This window comes from Acipenser ruthenus, chromosome 7, assembly GCF_902713425.1.
Source record: "Acipenser ruthenus chromosome 7, fAciRut3.2 maternal haplotype, whole genome shotgun sequence".
NCBI lineage: Eukaryota > Metazoa > Chordata > Actinopteri > Acipenseriformes > Acipenseridae > Acipenser > Acipenser ruthenus.
This window is the reverse complement of record NC_081195.1, coordinates 33,590,049-33,597,789: the sequence shown is the minus strand read 5'-3', so window position 1 is coordinate 33,597,789 and position 7,741 is coordinate 33,590,049.

The following is a 7,741-nucleotide window of genomic DNA, read 5'->3' as shown; positions in this document are numbered from 1 at the left end:
GGAAAAACAACAATATAAATGATAAATTCACTTAAGATTGATTCTTACCAAGAATTGGCTTCTTTAGAAAGAAATGTGTAATTGGTTGTTTTTTTTCTCCATTTCATGTTAGTGCTGCACTGTAAACCAGAGTACAGAATAACTTGGAAAACTGACTAATGAGAAACGTCTTTGTGGCGCGAATTTTACATACCGCAGTGTCTGTACAGCCCGAGATCACAGTAATGTGAATTTTACACTCTTAAAAAATAAAGTGGTTATGTTTTGGTTTTTTTCATCTTCACAATTAAGAATTGAGCCGATTTTTACCGATTTTATTGGCTGCCTCAATGGACGCTACGGTACATTGATCAGCTCAGGAAGCCGCTCCCTACTGTGCTACAGAATAAAGGAGCTCCGTCTGGACAGGAAGAAAGCAAAGCTGTACAAGAGCAATGCAACGCTGCTGTGCGCAACAGTGATGCGTTTGTGCTGTCTTTGCCACTGCAGAATTGAATTGAATTGTTATTTTGCATACAGACTTACTTAGCAGACATCCAATACAATTTTTATCCACAACAGTGAATGATAACACAGCTTTTGTACAACAATTGTCGTGCGGTCTCCAGGTATGGGAGCTGTGTGAGTGATGGAGTGCGTGAGTGATGGAGGGAATATAAAGAATGCTGTGTTCATAGCTAACTGCAATTTAGTGTGTGGATATATTGAAACCACTGAAGCTGTTTAAAAAAAAAAAAAAAGTAAAGAAAATGTACGTGATCTCTAACTCGATGTTTGACACTTCTTTGATCTCATGCAGTGTTATAGGAGTTTGCAGAGCTGCTTGCTAGTCTGTGAAGGTTGATTCTAGTGTGTGCAGAGCTGCTAGTCTGTGATGGTTGGTTCTAGTGTGTGTAGAGCTGCTAGTCTGTGATGGTTGGTTCTAGTGTGTGCAGAGCTGCTAGTCTGTGATGGTTGATTCTAGTGTGTGCAGAGCTGCTAGTCTGTAATGGTTGATTCTAGTATGTGCAGAGCTGCTAGTCTGTGATGGAATTTATATTTGGATCAGTTAATAAAAGTGACCAGTAGATGGCAGAAATTATCCTATTATTTTTTAATCCAATACAGTCCTGCAATCCAGTTTATTCTTGCACATTAATAACACCACTATTAGATTTCTGTGGTGTCATTATGTTTCCATTTCCAGTATGGTCCTTGTTAGTGTAAGTGACATTTCCTTGTTCATTTGTATCACTCTGAACCCCTTCTATACATTTCAGCTTCAGCCCTTGGTTTCCAATACAACTACAAACTAAAGTTAATAAACAAGGATTATTATTGTTCCATGTTACTGTTTGCATCATTTCACCCTCATTCCATTAACGTACACATTATAGTAATCAAACTCCAGCAGTGTGCTTCTAAATGTGTTTCCAAAGGCTGTCCACATGAAGCACGCTGTAGTGGTATTTTGTCTAAACATTTTCTTTGACCATAATGTTTTACAATAATGATGGATTGTTTGTTTGTTTTTGCCATTTCTGTATGCATTACATGCCTGTACAGTCCAAACCTGTTTGAGGATCCATTGCTCCTGATCGAATCTAAATAAATCTGCATGCTGTTTGGATTAATAGACTTTTCTTCTCCTAGACAGGCAGCACAAATAGTGGAGCCGAGCCGTAAAGCAGTAAAGAAAAAGCACTTCACAACAGTTCAGTGTAAAATCAATGCAAAGTTTATTAGTGGCTTCTGAATAGTGAAATGTGTAAAGGTGTTCTCTTTTAATAGCATGATCTACACTTCACACCGTCTTGTAGGATGCAATTGATACACACTATATAAAGCTTTAACATTCTATTTTAATGGCAGTGCTGATTTATATGTGCAGCTCGGACAAAAGTTTAGCATCACCTATAATCTTAGGATTGAGACTATTAAAAGAAAACATAATTCAGATACTTTATTTATCATGAGGTATCAACTAAACTACAAAATAAGATTGCAAGCCATCATTATACAGTATTCCAGATTAGATTTCAATTTCTCAGCTTTATTGGTGCAAAGTGGTGTGTAATTTAATATGTTAACAAGGTAACATTATTCAGCAGCTTTCATTGGACTATGAAGCAACATTAGTTCATCATATACGGTGATGCAAAACTTTTGTTCATAGCCGTAGTTAAAACGTAAAAGTTTAGGATTCTCAACTCACACCCCAATGCATTAAAACAAAACATATGGACATAGTTTAGATATTTTATTTAACATCATGTAATCAAAGAAACTACAAAATTGTACAGCAAAACTCTAGTGGAAGCCAAAATACTAGCATGTTAGATCCTAGAATGTCACAGTTTTTAATTGTCAGTTTTTCATTAAGTATATGGATAACTACAAAGTAGTGTGTAATTCAATATGTTAATTTAACATTATTCAGCAGGTTTCATTCCACTTTATGAAGCAAAATTAGTTCATTCTACAGAGTGAGGCAAAACTTTTGGTCATATCTGTTGTCTATTCCTAACAGCCTTAGCTATGCTTTTTAATATGAAACGTGAAAATGTCTAAATTACAACACAATGCAAAGATGTTCTAAGTAATACATTCATAGAAAAAACATCAATAAATCAGAGTTGTGTATAAGGTTTCTCATCTTACTATTTGACTAAAACAAAACCCCTGAGTCGTGGGTCTGGCTTGTTCTCAGCTGCGTCCCCAGTGGATTCAAAGCCCAGCTCAGGACACTGGAAATGCAGCTGAACTCACACACTGAGAACAAGCAGGCAGCAGAGAAGACTGAGCCCACACTCCAGGGCATACATCATGATACACTAGCAAAGGAACTCTATGACACAGAGGGAATTCCATTTCTCATTTCATGAAGCCTGCAAGAACAGTTCTATAATTAACAGTTTAGAGTTGTATCAAGGTTGATTAGTTCTCTTATAAAAATAATTTAATTAATGTTAAGATTGAGGATTTACTATGAACCCACACACTCTAGACATAAGGAATGTTTCATCAATACTAGTATTGTATTCAGAGCACAAATATTAAACAGAAATCATGAAAGTCAGAAAGTCAATCTTAGTTTTCTAAGCATTAAACACAAGTCAAAGCTCTCAGCCTGTGTTAAAGCAGCTAGCAGGTCCAGTGAAATATGACACTGCTTATACACACACACACACCCTAAACTGAAATGGTTCAGATAATCTTACAATAGATCACACTAACCTTACTAATGGTAAATTGTTTAATGATACAGCAAGTTTAATGTAAAATAAATTCTTCATACAAAAATATTAGGTAGATTACTTATAGTTACTTCATCAAGTTTCACTAAAACGGTATTTCACACACAAGGTGTTCAAACTAGACAACAGTTCAATGGTAGTGAATGTGTTACAATTAATGAATTTAGTTTCATGAGAGGAAAATGCAACTGGAACTATACTCAACGGTTCATGAAGCTTTGACTCTTGGTCAGATCGTTTGGAACTCAATCTGTTTAAGTGTCCAGTAAAAAGGCTCTCCTCTCAGCAACTAAATATTCATCCCCGATAAGATCAACAACCACATGCACCAAAGTCTTCAACCCCCGATATGATCCATAAACAGCACCTGTAGCCGGGCACTGTCTCTATGGCTTAGGTAAAGCAGACTCAGACTTGTTTGTCTGAGATCTAGCCTTGTTCACCTAGTTCAGGGGTCACACAGTTCAGTATGTCTGCCAGGAAAGGAGGCCTTTTTCTTCAAGACAGAGATTCTATTAATCTGTCCAGTTACATTTCTAATACATTTTCATGTATTAATATCATATTCAGGGAATACGCACCACAAGCCCATATTATCAAACCCACAGCAGCAGCTCCCCCTTTGGCAAACTTGTATTTTTCAATGTATCCCTTGTGTTTGTTCAGTTCCACTGCAGATCTGTATCTCAGGAATCATTGACAGTTTAAACAATGACAAACCTTTTACAGAGAGAATGTAAACATAATGTGCCCTTGATATACACAGATACTGGAAAATGTACCTTTCTAAATAGCAAAGCCTGCCTCAGGATGTACTGTATTGTCACTCTAATTATATCACACTGATACACAATACAAGCAAACAAACCAAATGCAGCCCAAAAGGAATAAACAGCTAATGGTGATTCCACAAAAGCACAAGCTCTGTTACTGTCAAACAGTCTGAGGCAACTTCATTCTGCAGATTGTTTAGATCAATTATTCATAAACTGTATACACTATGAATGCAGTAATAACGGTAATGCTGCAGCATATAGGTTTTGCAGATTTTTAACAAATGCAACATTTGTGAAAATTGTTTGCTTGTAAACCGTTCATGTTTTACAGTATATTTCTACTGCTCTAATATTGTGGGTCTGTCATAATAATTGCACATACAGCAATCTGTATCCTCCACCCCACTGCTCCTACTGTGCCTTTTGTCTTGCTTGTCCTGCTATGACTGTCTCTCACATCCCTGTTCTGTCCTCCCGTCCTCGTCCTCTGCCCTCCCTCCGCTGTTGCTCCTCCAACCCCTCTAACCTCATTTCTCTGACTCTCCCCCCCTCCCGCACACTCTCTGGTGCACTCTGGAACTGTCACTCTTCTGCTAACAAAGCTGATTTCATCTCTGCCTTTGCCTCCCACCTCTCGCTTGATTTCCTTGCTCTCACTGAAACCTGGCTGTCCCCTGATAACACTGTTACTCCTGCTGCCCTGTCCTCTCTCTACATCCTGTCCCATACCCCGCGTCTCACCAGACGGGGAGGTGGGACGGGTCTTCTCCTCTCTCCCTCCTTACTCTTTTCTGTCCCCTCCGATCTCACCTCCCTCTCTGTCACTACCTTTGAATTTCATGCAGTCCAACTAACCTCTCCCTGTCAACTCCTGCTCATTGTTCTGTACCGCCCCCCTGGGCCTCTCACTCACTTTCTGGATGAACTCGACTATCTACTCTCCTCCCTCCCCTCTCTGTCTACCCCGACTGTCCTGTTGGGTGACTTCAACATCCATCTCTCCAACCCCAGCCACTCTGCTGGATTCCTCCCTCTCCTTCACTCCTTCGACTTCTGTCTCTCTCCGTCCCCTCCTACCCACAAAGCTGGCCGTCAACTGGACCTCACCTTCTCCAGGACCTGCTGCCCCTCCAACCTCTCTGTCACCCCCCTGGACCTCTCTGATCACTATTTCATCTCTTTTTCTCTGTCTCTCCCCCCTCTCCCTGCTCCTCCTACCCCCACTGTCACCTCTCGCCGTAACCTCCGCTCTCTCTCCCCCTCTGTCCTTGCCTCCACTGCTCTCTCTCACCTCCCTCCTATCGACTCCTTTTCACAACTCTCCGTAGACTCTGCTACCTCCATCCTCTTCTCCTCACTCACCTCCTCCCTCGACTCCCTCTGTCCCCTCACCTCCCGACCTGCTCACCCCTCCCCTCCCTATCCCTGGCTCTCCTCTGTGCTCCGCTCGGCAAGAATCACACTGCGATCTGCTGAAAAGAAATGGAAGAGAACCAAACTCCCTGCTGCCCTAGACCTTTACCGCACTCTCCTCTCCTCCTTCTCCTCTACTCTCTCCTCTGCTAAATGTGCTTATTTCCAATCTGTAATCCAAGCCTCCACTAACAACCCACGTAAACTATTCTCTACCTTCTCCTCCCTCCTAAACCCTCCCCCCCTCCTCCTCCCTCCTCTATCTCCCCTGACGACTTTGCCTCCTTCTTCTCTTCTAAAATCTCAGATATCCGCAAACTCTTTAACACCTCTCCCTCCCCCGCACCCCCTCCTGCTCCAACCCCTACACCCACTACATCCCCTACTAACTCGCCCTCCTCTCCTCCTTCTTGCCCCTCTCAGACTCTGACCTCTCCTCCCTGCTCCAGGGTCACAAACCCACCACGTGTGCCTTGGGACCCCCTCCCCACTCACCTCTTTCAAGCTGCTGCTCCTGCTCTACTCCCCTTCATCTCCTCCCTCCTCAACACCTCTCTACTTTCTGGCATCTTCCCCTCTGCCTTCAAAAAAGCCTCTATCACTCCCCTCCTCAAAAAACCTACCCTCGACCCCACCTCCCTCCAGAGCTACCGTCCTGTCTCCCTCCTACCCTTCCTCTCCAAAACCCTCGAGCGGACTGTACACCGCCAGCTCTCTGCTTTCCTGTCCAACCACTCTCTGCTTGACCCTCTCCAATCTGGCTTCCGCTCTGCTCACTCCACTGAAACCGCCCTCCTGTCTGTCACCAACTCACTTAACCCTTTGCGGTCCATTGTCGGACTGGGTCCGACATTGCAATTATTCCTCACAGGTCCTTTGTCGGACTGGGTCCGACATCATTATAGCAACGCAATAAACGGGTGTTTAGTCGTTTTTTCTCCGGAAAAAGCCGAGAAAACCATTCAATTGCCAAGTGGTAGCGACAGGAGCCGAGACAAGTCGGGGGGGGGGGGGGGGGGGGGGGGGGGGGGGGGGGGAAAAAAGGCGTATTTCATGAATAGTCATACATGGTATCAGATAATGGGCGTCCATAGTAAACAAGCTGGCTAAGTGCGTCAGCGCACTGAGACTATCATGGACATTTGCAGAGCTTTTTTCAGATGTTATAGTAATAAAATAATGACTTGGATCGCATTATTGAGGAGTTTGGTGATAAAACGAGTGATCTGGAGATGATCGATCGGTATGTACGACTATTATTATTATTATTATTATTATTTATTTCTTACATAGCTGAAAGCTATAGCAAACAAAAGGCTGGGGCAGGGCTGGGGATGCCTAGTGTGTGCTTTGTTGATATGCAGGGCCATTTAAACCCGTTTGACTGTGAAAAAAAATACTTTTAAACAGTGCGTATAAAATTAACTGCGCGTGTGAAAATTAATTATTCCTGGCGTGCCTGACGCGCGATTAATAAATGGACCGCAAAGCCCGAGCTGCCTCTCTCTCCTCTGTCCTAATTCTCCTCGACCTCTCTGCTGCCTTTGACACTGTTGATCACTCTATTCTACTATCATCTCTTGCTGACCTGGGGATCTCTGGCACTGCTCTGGCCTGGTTCTCCTCCTACCTCTCCAACCGCACTTACCAGGTAACCTGGCGTGGAGCAACCTCCACACCTCACCCTCTCTTAACTGGAGTCCCCCAAGGGTCAGTCTTGGGTCCTCTCCTGTTCTCTCTCTACACCCGCTCCCTGGGCCCCCTCATCGCATCCTATGGTTTCTCATACCATTTCTATGCTGATGATGCTCAGATTTTCCTCTCCTTCCCCACCTCTGACTCCACCATCTCCTCCCGTATCTCTACCTGTCTGTCTGCTATTTCCTCCTGGATGCACTCGCATCACCTCAAACTCAACCTCTCTAAATCTGACCTCCTTTTCTTTCCCTCCTCCTCCCCCTCCTCTGATCTCTCTATCTCTGTTCCTCTGGAATCTACCACACTCTCTCCCTCTTCCTCAGCTAAGAACCTTGGAGTCACCCTGGACCCCTGCCTCTCTTATTCCCAGCACATCTCCACTCTGGCACGCACTTGCAGATTCTTCCTGAGCAACATCCGAAGAATCCGATCCTTCCTCACCAACTATGCTACCCAGCTCCTGGTCCAGGCCCTGGTACTCTCCCGCCTAGACTACTGCAACTCCCTCCTGGCTGGCCTCCCTGCGTCCGCCACCCGTCCGCTCCAGCTCATCCAGAACTCTGCTGCCCGCCTGGTGTTCTCTCTACCTCGCTTCGCCCACGCTACTCCACTACTCCG